Source organism: Bos indicus, chromosome X, assembly GCF_029378745.1.
Source record: "Bos indicus isolate NIAB-ARS_2022 breed Sahiwal x Tharparkar chromosome X, NIAB-ARS_B.indTharparkar_mat_pri_1.0, whole genome shotgun sequence".
Taxonomy (NCBI): Eukaryota; Metazoa; Chordata; class Mammalia; order Artiodactyla; family Bovidae; genus Bos; species Bos indicus.
Window position 1 is genome coordinate 3,189,759 of NC_091789.1, and position 27,915 is coordinate 3,217,673.

The 27,915-nt window shown below is 42.8% G+C and overlaps 1 long non-coding RNA gene across 10 annotated transcripts in view; it reads left to right on the plus strand.

Moving 5' to 3' along the window:
• Positions 1 to 3,653: 3,653 nt before the first annotated feature.
• Positions 3,654 to 27,915, plus strand: part of LOC139181669 (uncharacterized) — a 90,107-nt gene continuing 65,845 nt past the window's right edge. For 9 of the 10 annotated variants that reach the window (XR_011565448.1, XR_011565443.1, XR_011565445.1 and 6 more), the window contains exons 1-5: positions 3,654 to 3,896; positions 7,514 to 7,628; positions 10,565 to 10,640; positions 11,240 to 11,263; positions 11,726 to 11,803. This is a non-coding gene — a long non-coding RNA (uncharacterized lncRNA). Of the gene's footprint in view, positions 3,897 to 5,159; positions 5,221 to 7,513; positions 7,629 to 10,564; positions 10,641 to 11,239; positions 11,264 to 11,725; positions 11,804 to 27,915 lie in introns of those variants that run through there. The other variant, XR_011565451.1, reaches the window with a different exon arrangement.

The window sequence follows — 27,915 nt, forward strand, 5'->3', positions numbered from 1 at the left end:
TAATTCTCCTGGCAATCGTGATTCCAGCTTGTGCTTCATCCAGCCTGGCATGTCTCATGATCTACTCTGCATATAAGTTAAATAACAGGGTGACAGTATACAGCGTTAAGGTCTTCTTGTCCCAATTTGGAACCAGTCCATTGTTCCACGTTCAGATCTAACTGTTGCTTATTGACGTGCATACAGATTTCTCAGGAGGCAGGTGAAGTGGTCTGGTATTCCCATTTCTTGAAGAATTTTCCACAGTTTGTTGTGAATCACACAGTCAAAGATTTTGGCACAGTCAATGAAACAGAAGTAGATGTCTTTCTGGACTTCTCTAGCTTTTTCGATGATCCAACGGATGTTGGCAATTTGATCTCTGGTTCCTCTGCCTTTTCGAAATCCAGCTTGAACATCTGGAATTTCTCAGTTCGTGTACTGTTGAAGCCTAGCTTGGAAAATTTTGAGCATTACTTTGCTAGCATGTGAGATGAGTGCAATTGTGTGGTAGTTTGAGCATTCTTGGGCATTGTCTTTTGTGGGGATTGGAATGAAAATGGACCTTTTCCAGTCCTGTGGCCACTGCTGAGTTTTCCAAATTTGCTGGCATATTGAGTGCAGCACTTTCACAGCATCATCTTTCAGGATTTGAAATAGCTCAGCTGGAATTCCATCCCCTCCACTAGCTTTGTTCATAGTGACGCTTCCTAAGGCACACTTGAGTTCGCACTCAGGGATGGTGGGTTCTAGGTGAGTGATCACACCATCGTGATTATCTGGGTCCTGAAGATCTTTTTTGTACAGTTCTTTTGTGTATTCTTGCCACCTCTTCTTAATATCTTCTGCTTCTGTTAGTTCCATACCATTTCTGTCCTTTATCGAGCCCATCTTTGCATGAAATGTTCCCTTGGTATCTCTAATTTTCTTGAAGAGATCTCTAGTCTTTCCCCTTCTATTGTTTTCCTCTATTTCTTTGCATTGATCACTGAGGAAGGCTTTCTTATCTCTTTTTGCTATTCTTTGGAACTCTGCATTCAGATGGATATATTTTTCCTTTTCTCCTTTGTCTTTTGCTTCTCTTCTTTTCTCAGCTATTTGTAAGGCCTCCTCAGACAACCATTTTGCTTTTTGCATTTCTTTTTCTTGGGGATCATTTTGCTCACAGGCTCCAGTACAATGTTACGAACCTCTGTTCATAGTTCTTTAGGTACATTATCATCTGATTACTTGAATCTATTTGTCACTTCCACTGTATAATCATAAGGGATTTGATTTAGGTCATACCTGAATGTTCTAGTGTTTTTCCCTACTTTCTTCAATTTCAGTCTGAATTTTGCAATAAGGAGTTCATGATCTGAGCCACAGTCAGCTCCCCATCTTATTTTTGCTGATTATATTTTCAGCTGCAAAGAATATAATCAATCTGATTTCGGTATTGACTGTCTGGTGATGTCCATGTGTAGAGTCGCTTCTCGTGTTGTTGGAAGAGAATATTTGCTATGACCAGTGTGTTCTTTTTGAAAAACTGTTAGCCTTTGTCCTGCTTAATTTTGTATTCCAAGGCCAAACTTGCTTCTTACTCTAGGTATTTCTTTTCTTTTTTTTTATTTAATTTATTTTATTTTTTAACTTTACAGTATTGTATTGGTTTTGCCATATATCAGGATGGGGAACTCTAGGTATTTCTTGAATTCCTGCTTTTGCATTCCAGTCCCCTATGATGAAAAGGACATCTTTTATTTTTTTTTTTTTATTTTTTTGGTGTTGTAGAATATCTTGTAGGTCATTGCAGAACCATTCAATTCAGCTTTTTTGGGCATTAGGTGTTGGGGCATAGACTTGGATTATTGTGATATTGAATGGTTTGCCTTGGAAACGAACAGAGATCATTTTGTCGTTTTTGAGATTATACCCAAGTACTGCATTTTGGACTCTTTTGTTGACTATGAGGGCTACTCCATTTCTTCTAAGGGATTCTTGCTGACAGTAGTAGATATAATGGTCATCTGAATCAAATTCGCCCATTCCAGTCCATTTTAGTTCACTAATTCCTAAAATGTCAAGGTCACTCTTGCCATCTTCTGTTTGACCACTTCCAATTTTCTTTGATTCCTGGACCCAACATTCCAGGTTCCTACGCAATATTGTTCTTTACAGCTGGGCGTTGTTTTCCCTTTGGTTCAGCCTGTTCATTCTTTCTGGAGCTATTTCTCCACTCTTCTCCAGTAGCATATTGGGTACCTACTGACCTGGGGAGTTCATCTTTCAGTGTCATATCTTTTTGCCTTTTCATACTGTTCATGGGGTTCTCAAGGCAAGAGTACTGAAGTGGTTTGCCATTCCCTTCTCCAGTGGACCACATTTTGTCAGAACTCTCCACCTGTGACCCATCCATCTTGGTTGACCCTACACGGCATGGCTCATAGTTTCATTGTGTTAGACAAGGCTGTGATCTATGTGATCAGTTTGGTTAGTTTTCTGTGACTGTGGTTTTCATTCTCTCTGCCCTCTGGTGTATAAGGCTAGGAGGCTTGTGGAAGCTTCCTGATGGGAGGAACTTCCTGGAAAGGTAATGTCAGTGAAGACAGTGGACTAACAAAGTCACATTTATGTAGCTAATTCCCTGGTGGTTCAGACGGTAAAGCATCTGCCTGCAATGTGGGAGACCTGGGTTCGATTCCTGGGTCGGGAAGATCCCCTGGAGAAGGAAATGGCAATCCACTCCAGCACTCTTACCTGGAAAATCCCATAGACAGAGCAGCCTGATAGGCTACAGTCCATGGGGTCGCAAAGAGTCGGACACCACTGACTGACATCACTTTCACTTAGTTTCTTAGTGTCCAGGCTGAGTGTGGGGATGGACTGTTTTAATTCTCATACACAAAACATTTTACAAATAATTGACCTTAGGTATGCGTTTATTTTGTAGTGTCATGATCCTTCTGTTCCCCTGAACCCCGGGGAATGACACCTACTCTTCTTACTAGGTGTTTGCTAAGCCCTGAGATACTAATTAAATACCTAGCTTTAACAGTTTGCTAAGCCGTTTAGGTGGATTATTTATTTAATTCTCACAAACACCTTGTGAAGTTGGCACTAATTCATTTTTTCAGAACATCAGGAAAACACAACTTCAACAAAGCTGCCTTATTCTATTCGTTTCCCCCCCCCCCCTGAAGGGATCCAGGTTCAAGATTATTTGGCCATTCTGTCCTCTTTGAGGAAGTGATGGAGGCAGCCTCCATCTGCTCCACTTTGGATCTGGGTCACCCCTCCTTGGGATTCCTGGTGGCCCAGATGGTAAAGAATCCGCCTGCAGTGCGGCAGATCTGGGTTTGATCCCTGGGTTGGGAAGATCCCCTGGAGGAGGGCATGGCAACCCACTCCAGTATTCTAGCCATGGGGAGAATCCCCATAAACAGAGGAGCCTGGCAGGCTACAGTCCATGGGGTGGCAAAGAGGTGGACACGACTGAGTAACTAAGCAACAGCAGCACCATCAACTTCCTTCGACGTGGCGGCTTCACCCTGGGGTCGGTGACCCCTCTCATTGCAGAGGTCCCCGCCTCGGATTTGGCTGCTCGGCAGACCGGAAGCCACCCCACCCCCTCCCGCGCATGCTCCGACCATCAGGTGCCCGCCGCGCCGGTTTTTCTGGTTTCCGGCTACCAGGGGGCGCTAGGACCCAATCGCACGTGCTGGGAGGGGCGGCGGCCAAGTGGTCCGGGAGCCGCGCGTTGGGGCGTAGGGGACCGTGGCTTGGAGCCCGGGAGGGCTGCGAGCCTACTCAAGCTGCTTTTCTTCTTCCATCACCTTCTCCTTTCGCTGTGCACGGGCCACGCAGTGGAACTGCAGCGGTGAAAACGACTGAATTTGGGGCCCTGTAACCTCCTGGCAACCCTGAGGAGCGGCAGCGTGAGTTTCCCGGGTACCAGGAGGCCCTGGGAGGAGACACCTCACCCTGACTTTGTGGCAGTTTTTGCCATCCTGTAACGCAAAGGAGGGACTTGGTCCCAACCTTTCGCTTAGATCGGAGAGGTGCCCTTCCATCCTCTTGCCCTTGGAGGGGTGTGCTCTCCTCTGGAGTATCCCAGGAGACGGGCCTGGGGGAGTGGAGTTTGTATCTTTCAGCTGTTCTGGCAGTACTTCCTAGCCCTGTAAGGATTAACCAAATTGCTAGAAAACCCCCAAACAAACAAAGAAAAATCATTAACATTTTCACAGATATGCTAGAATAGAACAATTCACCGTTTATGAACAGGGCTTGAGAGCTGCAAGAAATGAACTTGTTACCTGACTACAGTTTATTGCTTGGAGTAGGGGCCTAGGCACACTCACACTTAAACTGGCAGGCCACAGATTGTCCAGAGTACACACTGGGATCACCCAATCGGAAATGGATTCTACACCTCATCGTGCAGTATTCAGAGATGCTGACTTTGCTGTTTCTGTCAGCACAACCCAAAGCCCCAGTCGACAAAAATGCATCCGAAATTTCATTCACCACAATTCTTACCAGGTCTTGCCATGGAGGACAAAAGTTAATTTAGATAAAAACGAAATAATGTAATAAATTAATGGTATAAGAGCCTTATATTTTGGATACCATTAAATTCACTCATTTTGAGTGTACACTTGTTTTTAGTAAACTTTAGTAATTGTCACCACAGTCCAGTTTTAGAGCATTTTTATCACCCCACTCCACCCCCTAAATTCACAAAAGACTATTTGTAGTTTATCTCTCCTCCCGCCTCTAGTCCTGAGCAGCCATGTAAACTGCCTTCTGTCTCTGTAGTTGCTTTTTCTGAACAGTTCATGTGAATGGAATCATACAATATGTAGTCTTTTGTGAATGACTTCTTTCACTTAACATAATGTTTTTCAGGTTCATCCATGTTGTGACATATATCAGTACATCATTGCTTTTTATGGCTAAATAGTATTCCATGGTATGGATATAGCACATTTGTTACCCATCTATTGGCCGAAGGACATTTATTTCCACTTTTTGGTTATCATGAATAATCCTATTGTGAACACATATGACGACATATGTGTTCAGTTCTCTTGATTTCACTGCTCTGCTCCGGTGCTGCCATATCACCCTTAGCAGGCCCTTGTTATAACACTTAGCACACTGCAGAGTAAGCTTGGATTCATTTTCTGTCTCTCCTCTAGAGAGGGCAAGGACCATGTTCACTTGTTCCCTGGTCTAGGAGTGGTATTTCTGGATCATAAGGTAACTGCATGTTTAACTTCTTTAGGAATTTCCGGACTTTTCTAAAGTGGCTGCCATGTAATATTCCCACTGGTAAATGTATGAAGGTTCCAGTTTCTCCACATCCTCACCAACACTTGTTTTGTCTTATTGTCAGTATCTCATTGTGATGTTAATTTGACTAGACTGAGTGGTAGTTGGTTTAGCTAGTTTTACTTCACTTTAATGAATACCTGTTTTAATATTTTACTGAAGGAGCTGAAATGAATAACACATGGTCACTCTTTGCAAGGAGCTGATGTATAGTTCCTTCAGGGAGACAGGTAGAGAAACAGATAATTACAGTTACAGTGTGTTAAATGCTCTGAAGGAGTTGAGCACAGCTCCCCAGGAGCTGTGGGGAGCAGAAGAAACCTAACGTAGCCTGGGGAGAGGATGGAGGAAAGTATTAATTTTTTTAATTGAAATATAGTTGGTGTACAATATTGTGTTAGTTTCAGGTATACAACAAAGTGATTCAGTTCTATACATATGTTTTCAGATTCTTTTCCATTGTAGATATTGAATACATACAAGATATTGGATATAGTTCGCTGCATTGTACATAAGTCCTTGTTGTTTATCTATTTGATATATAGTAGTGTGTATCTGTTAATCCCAAGCTCAATCATAATGAAAAAAGTGTAATTTTTCAATTCCATTTTTTTCATTAATAGACCATATTACAAAACCATGTAATCAATTATTATTATATTTTGGGTTTCATCAATAAAAAATTATGGAAATTTGTTTTTTTCTGTTGTTATATAAGTACCTACATAGTATTTTCAATTTTGCTTCTTGGCCCATATAGCCTAAAATATTTACTATCTGACCTTCACAGAAAAAGTTTGCCAACTCCTGGTTTAGTAGAATAAACAGACGTAGAAAGCAGTTGCCATGTACTTGTTGGGTGACCTTGGGAAGTCACTTTACTTCTCTGGCCTTGATTTTTATTATCTATAAAATAGAGATAAAGGGTGATGGGTGGATGAGATAAGCTCTAGAGTGAAAACCCGCCCATCCCCTAAATTTTTATAAATGATTTAGTTTTGCAAATATTTGACATACTACTGTGTTCTAAGAACTTGTTAGAGGTATTGAGGATACAGCAGGAAATAATGTTCTTGTCCTGAAGAAGGATACTGCTCTAAATGAAAGGAGATTTAGGTTGCAATGTGTGATCTGAGATTGGATCTTTAATTTGAATAAACTAGCTTTATAGGGAATTTTGGGGGAAAGTAGGCAAATATAAGTATGGATGGGTCTTAGATGAGATGAAAACTTTTTTTTAAGTGTTTTGACTATGCCTCATGGCACCCCACTCTGATACTCTTGCCTGGAGAATCCCATGGATGAAGGAGCCTGGTAGGCTGCAGTCCATGGGGTCGCTAGGAGTCGGACACGACTGAGCGACTTCACTTTCACTTTTCACTTTCATGCATTGGAGAAGGAAATGGCAACCCACTCCAGTGTTCTTGCCTGGAGAATCCCAGGGACGGATGAGCCTGGTGGGCTACTGTCCATGGGGTCGCATAGAGTCGGACACGACTGAAACAATTTAGCAGCAGCAGCAGCATGGCATGTGGGATCTTAGGTTCACTGCAGTGGAAGCTTCTTAACATGGAATGGTAGAGGTTGATAATTGAGAAAAAGCAGTTATAGAGTTACAAAGCATTGTGTGCATGTGTTATGTCATTTTGGTAGAAAATACATATATATATTATATATACTTAGAAAAAGATCTGAAAGGATATATACTTAGCCGTTAATAGTGACACTTTCTGGGTGATAGAAATAGACAGTTTGTTAATTTTAATTTAAATTTATTTGTTTTTAATTGGAGGATAATTGTTTACAATATTGTATTGGTTTCTGCCTTATAGCAATATGAATCAGCCACAGGTATACATATGTCCTCTCCCTCCTGAACCTCCCGCCCACCTCCCTGCCCATCCCACCCACTCAGCACCGGTTTGAGCTTCCTGCAACATACAGCAAATACCCACTGGCTATCTGTTTTACATATGTAATATATATGTTTCAATGCTACTCTCTCAATTCATCCCACCTTCTCCTTCCCCCACTGTGTCCACAAGTCTGTTCTTGTTTCTAATATTTTTATTTTCTAATTTTCCACAATGAACAAATACACATTGCTTTTGTAAAAATAAAAGATTCTTTCTAATTTAAAGCATAATCTGTCTTCATGGTGCTTACCTGCTAGTGCCCCTTTAAGTATTAATATTGCCAAATCTGTCGTTTTTTTTCCTAGGGAAACACAAGTAAGAATGGAGGGTGCTCTTCTCCCCAGAAGCTAACAAAGGGTCAGTCTTTCTCTGTGAAATGGCTGTAGAATATAAACGGAGGCTCCTGGCATTTCCCTACTGGTAAGTAGAGCTTTCTTATACCCTGGGCTTTAAAATGGGGTGGGATTCTGTAGGATGGCTGGCATTAAAAAAGAAGGCCTAGCAAGGCCAAGGTTGACTATGTTCAGCTAAGCACCATGCCTAATCTGATAGTGGATACAGGTTTATCTCCTCCAGTGATGGACACATCAGGATACTGAAGCCAGATGTGATCAAGCATTTAAATCATGTAACTCCTACTCCTTTTATTCTAGGCCAGGGATCCATAGACCCTGACAGCTATTTTTGTAAATAAAGTCTTACTGCAACACTTTACATATTGTCTATCACTGCTTTTGCCTCACCATGCTAGAGTTGAGTAGTTGTGACAGATGTAAGTATATGACCCACAAAAAAAAAAAAAAAAAATTACCATCTGGCCCTTTAAAAAAGAACAAGTTTATGGATCTCTGTTCTAGGCTCACAAGAAAACTGTCTTAGTAGGTGAGCCTGTGGGGGAGAGAATACCCATTTTACAGTTAAATTAATAAATTGATGTTCTAATTTATAAACTTCATTCTCTTCTAAGCTTTATTAGCATGTGTCAGTATTCCCAGTTTCAGATGACTCTAGATTACTCTTTAGATTGGATTTCTTTTTTTTTCAAATTGAAATATAGTTGACATGAAATATTATGTTAGTTTCAGTTGTACTATATAGTGATTTGATATTTGCATGCCTTACAAAAGGATTGCCCTGGTTAAGTCTAGGAACCATCTGTTCCCATACAGTTATTATGTGTTATGAACCATATTCCTTATACTGTATATTACATTCATGTGACTTACTTATTTTATAACTGGAGGTTTGCACCTCTTTATTCCCTTCATCTATTTTGCTCCCACCACCCTCCTTCCCTCTGGTAGCTACCCATTTGTTTTCTGTATCTGTGAATCTGCTTTCATTTTGTTTGTTTTTTAAGATTCTATGTATGAGTGAGAGCTCACAGTATTTGTCTTTCTCTGTCTGACTTATTTCACTTAGCATAATATTCTCCAGGCTCATCCACATTGCTGCAAATGGGAGAACTTTTATGGCTGAGTATACTCCATCGTGTGTGTGTGTGTGTGTGTGTGTGTGTGTGTGTGTGTGTATAGCACATCTACTTTAGCCATTCATGTATCAACGGACCCTTTAGCTTGCTTCCATACCTTTGCTTTTGTTTTAATAAATAGTGCTGCAGTGAAAATTGGGGTGCGTGTATCTTTCCAAATGAGTGTTTTTGTTTTCTTCATATCAATACTCAGAAGTCAATTCCTGGGCCATATGGCAGTTCTACTGGTAATTTTGAGGTACATTCCACAAAATGCTTATTCATTACAAAGGGCAACCTAGTAACTTCACTGTGGAGAAACCTGGCAGACACCACCTTAACCAAATGATCAGTTAAGATTAATAGTTATGGAACAAACTGATATCATATGCCTCTTGATAGGATGCACTGAAAAGGACACAGTGTCACATCTCTAGTATTCTTGCCAAAACAAATCGTCTACATTGAGTCATGATGAACCATCAGAGAAACCCAAAATTGAAACAGCCAGTATTTTTCAAAAGTGTCATGGTAATGAAAGACCAAAAAACAAACAAACAAAAAGACTAGGGAACTATGCCAGGTTAAAGGAGCTGAAAGGGACAGGTGTGATCCTAGACCAGGAAAAGGACATTGTTGGGGCAATTGAAGGAAACTGAATACAGTCTATTGATTCGATAATTGTGTTGTATGAATGTTAATTTCTTGATCTATATTAATAGTATTATTTTATGATTATGGCAGATGTTAACATTTGGAGAATCTGGGTGAAAGATATGTGAGGATTCTTGGGGCTATTTTGCAGCTGTTTTTTGTTTTCTGTAGTTTCAAAATGAAAAGGTGAAAGTGACATGGGAGTCATTTACCACACCCCCAAATAGCCATAGGTGATCTGACTGCAATCTGCAGTTTGGCTTATAGGGGAACCAGAGTATAAGTGGGGGATCAGTCAGGAGACAGTCGCAGTAGACCAGGAGAAAGATGATGATGGCTCAGACAAGGGGATGGCAGTGGAGATCGAGATGGGTGGATGGATTCAGGATACTTGTTGGCATCTCCACCAGAAGGACATTGAGTAGGAAGGAATAGAAGGGAGAACCATCTCCTCTGAAAAGGATGTTCTCTGGGCATTATCTTCAGATAAAATATAGAGCAGAAGAGACCCTGCATGTCCATATGGGTTCTTTTTGTTGTTGTTAGTTTTCTGGATTCTAAATTCTTGAGTATGGAAACTATATTTTATCTTTTTTTCCTCTCTGGTTTTCAGTAGTGTTCCTCTCATCCAAGGGAAAACTAGGAAAGAAGCTTTCTTTGGTTCCCTCCTGTGTTTGCTTCTGCCAAGGACTTTTCTCTTGAGAATCCCTCTCTGCTCTTTTTTTAAACTTAGGACTATATCTTTTTTGTCAATGATTTTATTTATTTATTTATGGGTGTGCTGGGTCTTAGTTGCTGCTTTTCTGTAGTTGCAGTGAGGCGCTGGCTACTCTAGTTGTGGTGCGTGGGCTTCTCATTGCGGTGGCTTCTCTTGCTGTGGAGCTTGGCCTCTAGGGCACGCAGGCTTCACTAGTTGCGGCTCCTGGGCTCTAGAGCCCAGGCTCAGTAGTTGTGGCGTACAGGCTTAGCTGGTCTATGGCATGTAGGGTCTCCCTGGACTAGGGATCGAGCCCGTGTCTCCTCCATTGGCAGGCGGAGTTTTTACCACCAAGCCACCAGGGAAACCCTGTCTCTGCTTTTATTATGAAAGGGTTTGAATTCTGTGTTCTCACTCAAATTGTGACCTTTACAGAGCCCCATTGGTTAGTTTGGGTTTCCCTGTGATGTGCCTTTCTCTACATTTAGGTCTTTACCTGGAATACACTCAATAAAATTTTATCTGTTTTGCAAGGCTCAGTTCAAGAACCACCCACTCCGAGTTGTCTTCCTGGATTTTCTCAGCCCAAAGTAATCCTTCTTTTTCTGAGGTAAGTCATAAATCTTGTTGTTGTTCAGTTGCTAAGTTGTGTCCAACTCTTTGTGACCCCATGGACTGCAGCATGCCAGGCCTCCCTGTTCATCACCATCTCTTGGAGTTTGCCCAAGTTCATGTCCATTGAATCGGTGATGCCATCCAACCATTTCATCCTCTGTCACCCCCTTCTCCTCCTGCCCTCAATCTTCCCCAGCATCAGGGTCTTTTCCAGTGAGTCAGCTCTTTATATCAGGTGGCCAAAGTATTAGAGCTTCAGCTTGAGCATGAGTCCTTCCAATGAATATTGACGGTTGATTTCCTTTAGGATTGACTGAATTGATCTCCTTGCTGTCCAAGGGATTCTCATAGCTCTTAGTTTATTTGTTTTATTTAGACCCCATTCACTTTTTTACAGTCATACTCACTGCTTTGTGCTTATTTGGCTTTGTTTTGGGCCATGCCGCAGCATGTGGGATCTTAGTTCCCCTGCCAGGGAAGTCCCTGTACTTGTTCATATTCATGACTTATATCCTCTACCTGATTTTAAATTCCTTAAGGGAAGGTACTTAGGTTGTTCAACTTTAAATGAATAATTTTCTTTCTCATCATCAGGTACAAAAGAGGTTCAACAGTGAGGTAAGTTGATAAGTTCCCCAGTGTACTTGGAATCTAATCTTTAGTTTCTCTTGTTTCTAGTGAGGACTTTTCCTGTGAAAATACTAGAGTCATTTCCTTTGTCCCCAGCAATCTCCTTTGTAACTTAAAGCCTGTGTTCTATGATTTTCTTTGCCATGGTGTTGATGGAACTGCTTCCACCAGGGGGAGCTCCTTACTATATCTAGGTTAATTTCTTTTTCTTTAGAGGCAAAAGAAAGGAGACTTCATCAGGCAAAATATTGAAGCAATGGGAATACAAACAATAGGAAGTAGGAACTTGGGACTTGGGACTTGATTTGCTTCCAGCACCAGTTGGCCCAAATACCATTTAATTTGTCATATTGGGTCTCAGTATGATTCTGGCCCATGTGTAAAGATTTCCCTCTCCCCAGTCATTTATTTCATCTACAGATATATAATAATCATGTACTTTCTGTCAAGTATTGTAGATGCTGAGCTTCATCTGTGAACAAAACCTACCAAGTCTCTGACCACATGGAATTCATGAGGTGGACGCAGGTGGGTAACAGATAATATGTAAGATAGATAGATACAATGTGTAGTATATTAGATGGCGATGAGTGCTAAAGGAGAAAGACAATGCAAGGTCTAATAGGCCATTGTAAGAACTCTGATTTTTACTATAAATGACATGGGAAGCATTGGGGAATTTTGACTGGGAATGGTATGATCTGACACGTTTTAAAAGGATCACTATTGTTTTCTGTATAATACATTATATCTAAGAGAATAAGCTTGGGCCAGACTGGTAACAGTGAAATTTGGGAGAACTTGTTGGATTTGGGGGTGCATCTTGAAGTTGGATTTGCTGACAGATTAGATGTGGGATGTGAAAGAGGAGTCAAGGAAAACAGAGTCACCATGTTGCATAGCACCAATAGCATTGCCTAAAATGTGGCTGGTGCTCTCTGGAGTGACACAACACAGTGTTTCTGTTTGAGACAATGCCAAGGTTTTCATCCTGAGTAGCTGAAATGATGGAGTTAGCACTAACTGCAGTGGTAAAGACTGTGGGAAAAACAGTATAAAAGAAGTTAAATTGAGGATGTGTTGAATTTGAGACGCCAGTCAGACATCTAAGTGGGGTTGATGAGTGAGCTGTAGGGTACAGGAACATGGCACTCACAGGCGTGGTTAGGGCAGGAGGTAAATGTTACGAAGTCACAGATGTCCAGATAGTATTTCAAGCTCTGAGACGGATGAAATCTCCAGGAGTGAGGATAGTTAAGAGGAGGGGACCACGGACCCTGCCTTGGGGCACTCTGCCAGCCAGAGATTAGGAAGATGATGAGGAACTAGCAAAGGAGACTGACAAGGAGTGGCCAGTAAGGTGGAAGGAAAACCAGAAGAATGTGGTGCAGCCGAAGCCTCGTGAAGAAGGTGCTTCCAGGAAGAGGGGATGATCAACTGTGATAAGTGCTTCTGGTTGGCCAGGCAAGGTGAGGGCCCAGAATGTTCGATGGACTCTCGCAACATAGAGGCCCCTAGTGACCTGGATAAAAGCCTTTTCAGTGGACAAAAGCTTGATGGGAGTGCGGCCAAGAGAGAAGGGAAGGAGAAAAATTGTACCTGGGGAATATAGACAAATATTTTGAAGAATTTTGCTGTCAAGAATAGGAGAGAGATGAGGCAGTAACTGGAAGGGTGTGTGGGAGGATCAAGAGAAAGTATCAGAATAGGAGAAAATAGAGTCCAGAAATAAACCCACACACCTATGGTCAATTAATCTACAACAAAGGAGGCAAGAAAATATGCTGGGAAAAACAGTTTCTTCAGCAAGTGCTGCTGGGAAAGCTGGCCAGCTACATGCAGAACAATGAAGTCAGAACATACCTTCACACCATAGACAAAAATAAACTCACGGTGGGAGGAATAATGGAACGTTTGCCCCAGGAGTACTCACCAGTCATCGGAGTTCACTAGTCCTTGGTCACATACGTTTCTGGTAATTCTCAGAGAAGCAAGGTGTTGAGGGAGGGGAAATTGCCAGCAGGTTTGACTGGAACAAACTCCAAGGAAACCCGTGGACAGCCTTTAATAAAACTTGACCCAGAACCTCCACAGTTAGGAAAGGGGAGAGTACCTCCACGTGTGGAAGCAAACAGTTGGGGTCATGAGCTATAGCCAGCCCCCTAGTCTATTGGGTGATTCTAGCCTCCTGTGCCCACTTTGGTGGATCTGGCCTCCATTATACTGAAGACAGCCTGTACATCTACCTCCAGAAACATTATCTATTATTATTTACAGAAGGGAGAGGGAAATAAATTCTTGTAGATGCTGTGAACATGACAAAACCCCAGGTGGGGTGTGAAGCAAGTAGGAAAACTGACATAAAATTTAAGGTCACAGTACCACAGTACCACTAATGCCTTTGACTGTGTGGATCACAATAAACTGTGGAAAATTCTTCAAGAGATGGGAATACCAGACCACCTGACCTGGCTCCTGAGAAATGTGTATGCAGGTCAGGAAGTAACACTTAGAACTGGACATGGAACAACAGACTGGTTCCAAATAGGGAAAGGAGTATGTCAAGGATGTATATTGTCACCCTGCTTATTTAACTTATATGCAGTGTACATCATGCAATATGCCGGGCTGGATGAAGCACAAGCTGGAATCAAGATTTCGGGGAGAAATAGCAATAACCTCAGATACATAGATGATATTACCATTATGGCAGAAAGCAAAGAAGAACTAAAGAGCTTCTTGATGAAAGTGAAAGAAGAGAGTGAAAAAGTTGGCTTAAAATTCAACATTCAGAAAACTAAGATCATGGCATCCAGTCCCATCAGATCAGATCAGATCAGTCACTCAGTCGTGTCCGACTCTTTGCGACCCCCTGAATCGCAGCACACCAGGCCTCCCTGTCCATCACCAACTCCCAGAGTTCACTCAGACTCACATCCATCGAGTCAGCAATGCCATCCAGCCATCTCATCCTCTGTCGTCCCCTTCTCCTCCTGCCCCCAATCCCTGCCAGCATCAGAGTCTTTTCCAGTGAGTCAACTCTTCGCATGAGGTGGCCAAAGTACTGGAGTTTCAGCTTTAGCATCATTCCTTCCAAAGAAATCCCAGGGCTGATCTCCTTCAGAATGGACTGGTTGGATCTCCATGCAGTCCAAGGGACTCTCAAGAGTCTTCTCCATAGCAAGTCCTAGAGAACAGCACATTGGGAAACTGGACCATTGTCTTGGATTCCTGATGTTCTTGTGTGTCTCATTAACAGCCCAGTCTTCCCAGTATTTTAGGGCTTATCATAGAAAAATATCTATTACTCTAGAAATTTTGGTCTGCCATTTTTGATGCCCACCTCTCTGATTCCACCTTTTAATAAATTGGCATGAGGTTTTGGTATAATCTGAAAATGACATTTTAGAATAAATTTAATTGGGCAGAACCACTTAGGCTTTACTCTTGGTTGTCTTTTGATATGAATTGTTTCTGGACCAGTTTGTCTAAGTCCTGGCTCTTATTGGTTCATATGAAATAATGTTATCTTCACTTCTTTGTATATTATGTATAAATTAGAAAATGAAAAATGTGTGAATAACATTGTATGAAATAAAAAAAAAAAAAAAAGAGTCTTCTCCAACACCACAGTTCAAAAGCATCAATTCTTCGGCACTCAGCCTTCTTCACAGTCCAACTCTCACATCCATACATGACCACAGGAAAAACCATAGCCTTGACTAGAAGAACCTTTGTTGGCAAAGTAACGTCTCTGCTTTTGAATATGCTATCTAGGTTGGTCATAACTTTCCTTCCAAGGAGTCAGCGTCTTTTAATTTCATGACTGCAGTCACCATCTGCAGTGATTTTGGAGCCCAGAAAAATAAAGTCTGACACCGTTTCCACTGTTTCCCCATCTATTTCCCATGAAGTGATGGGACCAGATGCCATGATCTTCGTTTTCTGAATGTTGAGCTTTAAGCCAACTTTTTCACTCTCCACTTTCACTTTCATCAAGATGCTTTTGAGTTCCTCTTCACTTTCTGCCATCCCATCACTTGATGGCAAATAGATGGGGAAACAGTGGAAACAGTGAGAGACTTTATTTTCTTGGGCTCCAAAATCACTGCAGATGGTGACTTCAGCCATGAAATTAAAAGATGCTTGCTCCTTGGAAGAAAAGCTATGACCAACCTAGACAGCATATTAAAAAGCAGAGACATTACTTTGCCAACAAAGGTCCGTCTAGTCAAAGCTATGGTTTTTCCAGTGGTCATGTGTGGATGTGAGAGTTGAACTATAAAAAAAGCTGAGCACCAAAGAATTGATGCTTTTGAACTGTGGTGCTGGAGAAGACTCTTGAGAGTCCCTTAGACTGCAAAGAGATCCAACCAGTCCATCCTAAAGGAGATCAGTCCTGAATATTCATTGGAAGGACTGATGCTGAAACTGAAACTCCAATACTTTGGCCACCTGATGTGAAGAACCAACTCATCAGGAAAAGACACTGATACTGGGAAAGATTGAAGGCGGGAGGAGAAGGGTATGACAGAGGATGAGATGGTTGGATGGCATCACCAACTTGATGGACATGAGTTTGAGTAGGCTCCAGGAGTTGGTGATGGACAGAGAAGCCTGGCGTGCTGCAATCCATGGGGTCACAAAGAGTCAGACACGACTGAACAACTGAACTGAACTGACCACTAATGATGTCCTTATTCCCTGGGCAGAAGTGGGCTTCACAGCAGAACCCCCTGTCTAGCTGGGCTCAATTCTTAGCTGTGTGTACTAGGAGCGATGGCTTTGAGAACACATACAAGTTTCACTGATCACCAGTCACCATGTTCTTTTTTTGTATTTGAACTTGTTTCCATGTCTCATGTCTTCAAGGCCCAGCTCAAGTGTCACTTGTTCTGCAAAACCTTCTGTGAGCCCCATCTCAGACAAAATGCATCATTTCCTTCCCTGAGTTTCCAGACCACTTTTTCTCTTTCTCTCTTCTCACACCTGTAACACTGAGGTGTGTCTGCCTGTGAATGCAAGAGATGGCAGAGTACAGTGGATAAGAACACAGGCTTTGGAGCAAGGATGCTTGGGTTTATATAAATAATATATATATATATATAATATAATATATAATAACATATATAATATATAATTATAATGATATAATATTATATATATATATATATATATATATATATATATATATATATATATTTGGCTGTACCAAGTCTAAGTTGCAGCACATGAGATCTTTAGTTGTGGCATGTGGGATCTAGTTTCTTGACCAGGGATCAAACCCAGGCCCCCTGCATTGGGAGCATTGAGTCTTAGCCACTGGACCACCGGGGAAGTCCTGGCTGCATCTCCTTGTGCCTCAGTTTCTCCTCTGTCTCATCCAAATAGAAAAGTAGTAAGATGAAAGCAATGAATACATGTGAAGTACTTAGAACAGTGCCCAGCATGTAATAAGTGCTCAATAAGCTTTAAAAAATATTTTTATGGGAGTAGAGTTGATTTACAATGTGGTGTTACTTTTAGGTGTACAGCAGTATAAGCTTTTGTTATTTGTCTCTCTTCTCCTTGAGGAATAAGACCACGCCCTTTTGTTAGCACTGAGCTTGGCACAGAGTACTAGGTGCTTAATACATATTTGTGTGACTCAACAGGTTTCTAAATCAAATTCAAGTTCGTGTTTAACAGTTTCATATGTGTATGGCCCTTTCATCAGCTCACTTATTTATTGCTGTGTTCCACAATGTGTAGTGGTTAAGAATGAAGGTTCTAGAACCTGATGCCTTGGTCTGTGTTGTTGCTTAGTAACTTACTAGCTTGTTAGCCTCAGCTTCCTCATCTGGAAAATGAGAAAAAAATATAGGAAGTTAAACAGTTACTAAACATTCAAATGTTAACTATATCTATTTCTAATCTTATTAATTAAGTGACTTAATATATACCTCTAATGTTCTATGGACTGTGTTGGACAACAGAGATACAGAAATGAGTAAGGCTTGGTTCCTGCTCTAAGAGAACCCCTCTGCTGGGGAAGGCAGCAAGTCAGTAGGTATAGAGCCTAGCAGAGGAAGGGAGCAACTTTTTGAGAGGGACCAGTGAGGGGAAAAGGGAGGGTCATAAGGTTTTTTTAGGGTTTTCCCTGGTGGCTCAGTGGTACAGAATCTGCCTGCAATGCAGGAGATGCAGGAGACCTGGATTTGATCCCTGGGTCGGGAAGATCCTCTGGAGTAGGAAATGGCAACAAACTCCAGTATTCTTGCCTGGAGAATCCCGTGGACAGAGGAGCCTAATGGGCTGCAGTCCATAGGGTAGCAAAGAGTCAGGCATGACTGAGCCACTGAGGACCCATGTAAGGCTTTTTGGAGCAGATACATCCTGAGCTTTGAAATCTGTGGGTTGCGGATCCTGGAATAAGAATGTCAAATAGGTATCAAAATCCTTTTTGTGGTTCATTGGAAATGAGTTTTAGAACAGACGTCTCCCACTGATTTCCTGAATAAGACCCCTTTATGAGAGGTCCCACCCTCTATTTTGAAACCGAGAGAAACTGTTCTGGGCCAACAACAACGCATCATCAGTCCAACCTAAGTGCACCAAAAATGGTTTTAAACAGTTTTCCTTCAGCAAAACTCCTCTTTCCTTTTGTCGTTAAGCCAGAGGGCCCGCATGAGCAGAGGAGCACATCCCACAGGCCTCTGGCCTGCCTTCATCCTCCCTCCCAGTGGATTTTCTGAAAAGGTTGGCACTCTCTTCCCTTCGTCACCCCCACCATCAGGTGACAGGCAAAGCAGAGAGACATGTTTTCTAAGAAAAGGCCAGGACCCTTTTCTCACTCCCACCTCTCATAGAGATCTCTCCGAGATGGTGGGATGGGGCTATATTAACATTTTTGAGATCAAGGACAGGGTAGGGGTAGATGAAAATGTTGGTCTTTTCTCTTAGAAAACCAATAAAGCCAGTGACGCTTGTCTATATTCCCCAAGTAGTTCATAAGAACAATAGAATTCAAAGTTCCTGGTGTTCCTCTGGAGCTGATTTTGGCAAGTGATAAGCAGCTTGTAAAAGGGCTTATTATTGAGTGGAGCTTTGGCTGCCTGACTTTTAAGGTTGGTTATTTATTTTGCATGTTGTATAACAGGAGCATTGGGCAATGCTCAGAAGAGGCCTTCTGGGTCAGGGAGTAAGGGCTGCTCTGTCTCCTCCTGCCAGAAGCAGATTCCAGCGCGGAGTGCGAACCCAAGCCATGGCTTTCCTGCAACCCCTAACCACCAGACAGGCCTTCTCCTTAGGGGTTGAACATTTCCATCAAGTCCCAGCCCCAGAAAAATAGATGTGTGTGTAATTTCTCCAACTCACACTGATAACGTGACCTGCCTTTGAAAGACCTGTTTTTAAAGACACACTGTGGTCATTTGCAACAGACAGTCATATATAGGGTCCCTGGCATCTCCGTAGGTAGATGCTCTGAAATGTAGGACTTTGAAGAGTGCCCAGCCCAAATTGTCCCCAGTCCTTTTGGTTCTAACGTTAAAGCACGTACCTCCTATCTCCTGCTGGTCTCAACTGGCTCCCTGAGAAACATACAGACATTTTAGAGACAGTGAATGAGGGAAGTTCTTCTTTCTCCTGTTCTAAACTTTAGGAAACTGAGCCAAGGCTCTCAAGAACCTGCGATGGTCTTGATAGAGAAAAACTTAGTTGTGGCTCTTTTTTTTTTTCACTTTTCTCTTGTTTGATTTTTATGGCAACCTGAATTTATGAGGATGTTGTGTTTATAGAGGCTATAAGCCAGCGTTTGTGTCTGGTCATATTAGTACATTGGGAGACAGCAGGAGATTATAGGTGCCTGGGCAGAGGTTTCATGAGCTATTGAACGAGTTGTAGATGCTTTATGATATTTAGAAGACACATGTCTTGGGAGAGGCAGCCTTTACACTTGAAGTTACTGTTTCAGGATGGACCCTCCTTTCTCAGAGACAAGGTTTTGTTGAAGAAAGTCTTGGAAAACATGTGAGAAACAGTCATCCTCATAGAGTTTATGAGTGTGACTAGGTTAATTTCGTGCACTAAAGTCTCAAGCATCGGGGATGGCCCAATGCTTTGTCTCCTATATTAGTCAGGATAAGCTAGATTCTGCAGGGACTCCTGCTCAGTCGTTCAGTCATATCTGACTCTTTGCAACCCCATGGAGTGTAGCCCACCAGGCTCTTCTATCCATGGGATTCTCCAAGCAAGAATACTGGAGTGGGTGGTCATGTCCTGCTCCAGGGCATCTTCCCAACCTGGGGATCAAACCCAAATCTCCTGTATCTCCTGCATTGGTAGGCGGACTCTTTACCACTGAGCCACCTGGGAAGCCCCAGACTCTGATGCAGTAACAAATAAGGAACACATATGTCGCTCACATAAATAAGACTTGATGCAGAATGGTTGGCTCTCTTTAATCTTGTAGTAGTGCCATCTGGCACACATGACCTCCAAGGGCACTGTGGCAGAGGAAAAGACAGCTGGAAGCCCACAGGCCTTCATTGCCTCACCCTGGCATTGACACATCACTTCTGCACATATTTCAGTGGCAAGAACTTATCACTTTGCCCGGTCTAGTGGCAGGGTCATGTAGAAGCATACCTGGTCTATCTGGTGGCTGTGAAGAGTCTCTCCTATATCCTCTGGGGACCAGCTGACCCTTAACTTGCCACCACACTCTCAGGGAATGTATGAGTGATGTTGATTTCCTAATTCTGCAAACACCAAACCAGCTCTCCAACCTGACAGACAGCGCTAGTTGTAGCTAACGAGAGGACACAGGACAGGCAGTGCTTACCTGTTTGTCAGCTGCAATCCTTTGCCTTGTCCTCCCTCATCGCTCACATCCTCATTCTGCTTCTGTGTCAAGACTCACACTCATGTAAATGTAAGAATGGCTCCCAGCTTAGACACCTTTGCCACTCTGGTCCCAGGATCCAGGTCTGACTGGAGCTGTGGGAGTATTAAGTGAGAAAGTGGAAGAGCTGCTCTTTCCAAAGTTCTCACAGGCTGGGCAGGCATTCCCTGTCTCTAGTGGTCCTCAGGCCCCAGAGTTGAGGCACCATAAATTAATCTACAGCAAACCCTCTGACGAGACTGAGGGAGCAGAGTTCCCCAGTGTCCACGAGTATCACTGAGAGCCAGGACTTACTCCCCTCCCAATGCCGAGTTCTCTTTAGTTATGGTGGCCCTTCTCCCAGGAGGAGGATGACCAATGGAGCCATTTCCAGATTTCTCTCTAGAGGTGAAGACCAAATTCCCAGAAGGGACCTGAGAGTTAAAAAGTGGTTGGCTGCTCCTGACCTGACTTATCATGTGTAGCTGAACCATAACCACTAGAGTATATTAGAGTGTGTGTGTGTGTAAAAATCAATCCTGTGGTGCTTGGGGACTTTGGTTGCCCAGCCCTTGGAACAATTTGCTTCTTTTTGTTGTTGTTTTCCCTTGGAATCTCAGGTGCAAGCAAACTAAGGAAATAATTGAGTCTTCTGGCTTTTAGTGTCTTCCAGAGGATAGGGGTGGCTGGGGTCAGTGTAGACCAATCCAAGGAGTGTATATTTGCCAGAGTTGCTGCCCATCTTCCTTGTTTCTGGCATGTGTATCTCTCTGCAAGATGAGCCCTGGACCCGATGTAAGTTATCCACAGGGTAGCTGGGTGGCTGATGACCTGGTTGGCTTCGAAGGGTATGAGGGTCAGCAATGTAATGAGGTAGGGGTTAGCATGGCTGTATCTGAAAGAGAGTCATGATGATGAGTTTTTCCTTTCTCTCCTTTGACTTCATTGTGATATTCTGTGTGGGTCCTGTTAGCTTGAATCTGGGCGAGACTCATCCAAATAGTTCTTAGATACAAATCACATCCCTTTACCTTCTCGAGTCACTGCCAAGCTCATTATGGTTAAAAGATTTCTAAGACGAGGTACAGCACTCACCTCGGTTAGAGTCTACCATTTAAATGTATTTCATACATATGAGCATTATGTCCTTTATATGTTTTTCATTGTTTCACAGTTATTCCAGATTGAACCACTTTTTTAAATGTCTTTGTTTTCTTTATTGGGAAAACATCATTCAATGGTGGTTGTTTATGTTCCTCTCTTTCTTTCCCAGTAACAAAATTTTAATTCTTCACTTTGACATTTTCATGTCTTCCTCTTTGTGTTTCATATTCCTGCTGTTAATTGCCACTCTCCTCACTAAGTTTTCTCCCCCTTCCCAACATTGAAACCTAAGCCTTCTTCTCTTTTCCATGTCTTCAGTTTGAGATGTTGTGTATGAATTCTAGTAAAACTTTTTTTTTAAGTGATCAAAGATATTTAACTTTGAGCCAGTTAGAATCTCACTGACTTATGTGATCTTTCTAAGGACTTCAAAGTAATTCACCTTAAAACTAAAATAGTCCATTGTAGTACTGTGTTTATCATCTCTATCTGGGAACTAGGTAGGGGCACATTTTATCCCTTCTGTCTTTCCTTTTGTTGTTGTTAGTTTTTTTTTTTTTTTTTTTTTTTAACGTGTTTAATACTATGTTCAATGAACATAGCATCATTAAATGCTAAACCTGTCTATTTATCCTTGTGGGGTCTTAGTTAAGGCATTTGGGATCTTTGATCTTCACTGCAGCATGCTAGATGCGGGATCATTATTTGTGGCATGCAAACTCTTAGACGAAGCATGTGGGATCTAGTTCCCTGACCAGGGATCAAACCTGGGCCCCCTGCGTTTGGAGTACAGAGTCTTAGCCACTGGACCACCGTGGAAGTCCCTTCCTTCTCTCTCAAGAATGGTCAAATCAAGGTGCAGAGGTGATAACTTTTCCGTTGTCATCATCCTGATTGTTGTTTGATGTCCAGGCCAAAGTAAGAAATTGCTAGCCTATGGATTCTGCATTATTCCCTCCATTGTAAGCTAAAAATGATGCTAGGACAGGCTGAGGGAGACTGCTTTCCATCATGTGTGGATTAATGGTCTGGCAGAGGCAGGACTCTGGATTTAGAGGCCCCCAGAAGATAGGGACCCCAGCATCTAGGCAATCCTACTTTCATATTTTGTGCGTAGCTGGGTCTTCGGGGCCTGACCCAGCACTCCCAGCAGAATCCTGTGGTCATACTTTTATACATAGAATGTGGACACAGTGGGGGTTTAGCTGTCAATAATATTATAAACAGTAGAAAATTTCAAGTGTTGCTTCTTAAAGTAACAAGTGATGGCTGAGGGTGCAAGGGAGAATGACCTTCTCGGCAGCTTATCAAACGAAGTGTCAAGTGTGAAATGGTTTCTAAATTGTAAAAGTATGAAACACATGATGGCCATTGGTATTGCATTATAAATTGCATGAGTTGCTTTTCTGCCAAGATTTTAAAGAAGGACATCAAAGATCTCAAGTATTGCTGTAGTTCAGTTCAGTTCAGTTCAGTCGCTCAGTCGTGTCCGACTCTTTGCGACTGCACGGACCGCAGCACACCAGGCCTCCCTGTCCATCACCAACTCCCAGAGTTTACCCAAACTCATGTCCATTGAGTCGGTGATGCCATCCAGCCATCTCATCCTCTGTCGTCCCCTTCTCCTCCTGCCCTCAATCTTTCCCAGCATCAGGATCTTTTCCAGTGAGTCAGCTCTTTGCATCAGGTGGCCATCTGCAGTGATTTTGGAGCCCAAAAAAATAAAGTCAGCCACTGTTTCCACTGTTTCCCCATCTATTTGCCATGAAGTGATGGGACCAGATGCCATGGTCTTCGTTTTCTGAATGTTGAGCTTTAAGCCAAGTTTTTCACTCTCCTCTTTCACTTTCATCAAGAGGCTCTTCAGTTCTTCTTCACTTTCTGCCATAAGGGTGGTGTCATCTGCATATCTGAGATTATTGATATTTCTCCTGGCAATCTTGATTCCAGATTGTGCCTCATCCAGTCCAGCGTTTCTCATGATGTACTCTGCGTGTAAGTTAAATAAGCAGGGTGACAATATACAGCCTTCACGTACTCCTTTTCCTATTTGGAACCAGTCTGTTTTTCCATGTCCAGTTCTAACTGTTGCTTCCTGACCTGCATACAGATTTCTCAAGAGGCAGGTTAAGAAACTTCAAAATTCACTTTGCTTACCTTCTGATTAGGGCATTTTTGTTTTGCTTGAACGTAGAGCCCATGGCTGAGTTATTTTTTCTCCAGCTTCACTGAGGTATAATTGTATGCCAAAAACTGCAAATAATTAATATATATAATCTGGTGAGTTTGGACACATGAATGGACCTAGAAAACATTAGGCTAAGTAAGATAAGTCAGTCACAGAAGGACAAATACGACATGAGATTCCTCTTAGATGAGACCTCTAAAATAGTCAAAAGTAAGGATGGTGGTTGCCAGGGGGTGGGAAGATGGGGGTATGGGGGAGGGGTTGGTATTCAATGGATAGAAAGTTACAGCTATACAGTATGAGAACGTTCCAGAGACCTGAATTACAAATAGTGTTTACAGTTAACAATAAGGTTCAGTTCAGTTCAGTTCAGTTCAGTTGCTCAGTCGTGTCTGACTCTTTGCGACCCCGTGGATTGCAGCACGCCAGGCTTCCCTGTCCATCATCAACTCCCAGAGCCTGCTCAAACTCATGTCTATCGAGTCAGTGATGCCGTCCAACCATCTCATCCTCTGTCATCCCCTTCTCCTCCTGCCGTCAATCTTTCCCAGCATCAGGGTATTTTCCAGTGAGTCAATTCTTCACATCAGGTGGCCCAAGTATTGGAGCTTCAGCTTCAGCATCAGTGCTTCCAGTGAATATTCAAGACTGATTTCCTTTAGGATTGACTGGTTTGATCTTCTTGCAGTCCAAGGGGCTCTCAGGAATCTTCTCTGACACCACAGTTCAAAAGCATCAATTCTTTGGCACTCAGCTTTCTTTATGGTCCAACTCTCACATCCATACATGACTACTGGGAAAGCCATAGCCTTAACTAGATGGACCTTTGTTGGCAAAGTAATGTCTCTGCTTTTCAGTATGCTATCTAGGTTGGTCATAACTTTTCTTCCAAGGAGCAAGCATCTTTTAGTTTCATGGCTGCAGTCAACATGTGCAGTGATTTTCAGGCCCAAGAAAAGAAAGTCTCTCACTGTTTCCATTGTTTCCCATCTATTTGCCATGAAGTGATGGGACCAGATGCCATGATCTTCATTTTTTAATGTTGAGTTTTAAGCCAACTTTTTCACTCTCCTCTTTCACTTTTATCAAGAGGCTCCTCAGTTCCTCTTTGCTTTCTGCCATAAGGGTGGTGGGGTGGTGTCATCTACATATCTGAGGTTATTGATATTTCTCCCATAAATCTTGATTCCAGCTTGTGCTTCATCCAGCCTGGCATTTTGCATGATATACTCTGCATATAAGTTAAATAAGCAGGGTGACAATATACAGCCTTGACATACTCTTTTCCCAATTTGGAAGCAGCCTGTTGTTCATATGTGGTTCTAACTGTTGCTTCTTGACCTTCCTACAGGTTTCTCAGGAGGCAGGTCAGGTGGTCTGGTATTCCCATCTCTTGAAGAATTTTCCACAGTTTGTTGTGATCTACACAGTCAAAGGCTTTGGCATAGTCAATAAAGCAGAAGTAGATGTTTTTCTGGAACTCTCTTGCTTTTTCTATGATCAAACAGACGTTGGCAATTTGATCTCTGGTTCCTCTGTTGTTTCTACATTCTGCTTGAACATCTGGAAGTTCTTGGTTCATGTACTGTTGAAACCTAACTTGGAAAATTTTGAGCATTACTTTGCTAGCGTGTGAGATGAGTGCAATTGTGTGGTAGTTTGAACATTCTTTGGCATTGCCTTTCTTTGGGACTGAAATGCAATAAGGTATCACAGGCTTAAAAATTTATCAGTGCATTTTTTTTTAATATCATCTGGTTTCTCTCTGGATCTGCCTAAGGTCAAGATGTCACCTTTTTAATTTCCTCAGCATTCCACAGTTTTGGGGAAAAGGCAGAGGTGTTCCTCAGTTGCAGGTTAGAGCAGATTCCCCAAGCTCATGTTACCCCCACTTTGTTGGCACTTCCCTTTCTTATTTTTTTCAATTTATTTGTTTTTAATTGAAGGATAATTGCTCTACAGTATTGCGTTGGCTCTCTGAAAGAAGAATCTGGCACAGCTTCATGTTTATTCTTGGTTATTCTTCCCAATTTACTGTCACTCAGAGCTGTCTGAGCCAGGGAGTTGGTGTGGGGACAGGGGATTTTGAGGCCTGGCCTGATTCCAGGCAGATATCCAGTAGCACAGCACTTAACCCCAGGTCAGGCTTCTGGCAACTTCTGTCCTCTGGAATTTTGCTCTAAACCTAGAAAGAAGAAAATAGACATAAACTCCCTCAAACACAGAGCGATAGCACTGGAGTCACCAACTTTATTCCCCAGGCCTTTTCTAGTGCCTTGCTTACAACATAGCTCTAAAGAATGTTGTCATCTGGTTCCTAGCTATACAGATTAAAAGCAACAGGAAGAGATATTGGAGTGGGGGATGGCGTGGGCGGCCGGGGGAAGAAGCTCAGATATACTGATGGGAAGTCATACTGACAAAATAGCACAACATAATAAAGCATGTTGATTCTGATTACCCTGAGTTAGCTGGGAAAAGATTCAAGTGAATTAAGAACTCTGGGAAGCATGTAATATATACATGTATATTTCATGTCATCAGAGATAATCTTTAAACATTTTGGTGTTTAAAGGATACGATTTGCTTATCTGTACAAATCCAGTTGTTTCTAACTGCTATACCTTGCCTAAGCCAGAATTATGAACTATTTCTTGCAATGACAATATAATGCTTTTTGATAGTAAGATTTGAAGCCCTGAGCAAAGCTGAAATTGTCTTGTCTTATAAGAGTGATTCGGAGAAGGCAATGGTAACCCACTCCAGTACTCTTGCCTGGAAAATCCCATGGATGGAGGAGCCTGGTAGGCTGCAGTCCATGGGGTCGCTAAGAGTCGGGCACGACTGAGCGACTTCACTTTCACTTTTCACTTTCATGCATTGGAGAGGGAAATGGCAACCCACTCCAATGTTCTTGCCTGGAGAATCCCAGGGACAGAGGAGCCTGGTGGGCTGCCATCTACGGGGTCGCACAGAGTCGGAAACGACTGAAGCGACTTAGCAGCAGCAGCAGCAGCATGAGAGTGATTCAGGCATTGAGCAAGAATGTGATTTGAATCCTAAATTCATTCATTCTCAGATTTGGTCCTCAGTAGAGGCATCCCATTTCAGACTTCATCTGAGGCTCCCTCAGCTACCTCGAGGCTTTTGCTCACATTTTGGTGATTGGCCTAGGAGCTGCCTGTGATCCTGCATGGAGGCCCGAGCTGCATGGGAGGGCAGCTCAGGGCTTGGGGATACCAAACCGGAAGTGACCTCAGGCCTCAAAGAAGTCACTGCCAGCCTGTTGCCTGGGTTCACTGTGCCAATGAACCAGCCCAGCCTCGTTGTCACCACCTCTGAGTCAGAAGTCTGGGCAGGGTGCAGAGGCTAATATGCAGACTCCACTCTGGCAGCCTGTCCCATTCTCATGGCCTTGAGCTCTCTGCCCAGCTGCTGTGAACTGGCAGTCCTTGGGTGGGAGGGACACTGGTTGGGCCAGGGCTTTCTGCTGCTGTCAGAGGCATCTGTGATCAGTTCAGTCCAGTCGCTCAGTCGTGTCTGACTCTTTGCAACCCCATGGACTGCAGCACGCCAGGCCTCCCTGTCCATCATCAACTCCCGGAGCTTACTCAAACTCATGTCCATTGGGTTGGTTATGCCATCCAACCATCTCATCCTCTGTCATCCCCTTCTCCTCCCACCTTCAGTCTTTCCCAACATCAGTGTCTTTTCAAATGAGTCAGTTCTTCACATCAGGTGGCCAAAGTTTTGGAGCTTCAGCTTCAGCATCAGTCTGTCCAATGAATTTTCAGGACCGATCTCCTTTAGGATGGACTGGTTGTATCTCTTGCAGTCCAAGGGACTCTCAAGAGTCTTCTCCATCACCACAGTTCAAAAGCATCAATTCTTCGGTGCTCAGCTTTCTTCACAGTCCAACTCTCACATCCATACATGACCACTGGAAAAACCATAGCCTTGACTAGACAGACCTTTGTTGGCAATGTCTCTGCTTTTTAATGTGCTGTCTAGGTTATTCATAACTTTTCTTCCAAGGAGCAAGCCCCTTTTAATTTCATGGCTGCAGTCACCATCTGCAGTGATTTTTGGAGCCCCCCAAAATAAAAAGTCTGTCACTGTTTTCATTGTTTCATCCATTTGCCATGAAGTGATGGGACCAGATACCATGATCTTCGTTTTCTGAATGTTGAGTTTTAAGCCAATCATGTGCAATCACCTCCCTCCTTTTGCTGGTTGATTAATAGTCTGGGCACACACCTCTGCTGGCAGCAAAGTCTTTTGTTCACCCCTCTCACTGCCTGACTCCCCACCCTATGACACAGAGCGTGATTGCCTCAGCTCAAAGCACAAGAAGAGTGAGGCTGCAGAGCCCATGCAGCAGGCAGAACTGTGGCTCCCTTAGCCCTCGCCAGCATGATGCCCTGGCCCAGCCCTTTACCTCCGCCCTGTTCTGTCCCTTAATGCACTTCACCAAGGGGTGCTTGC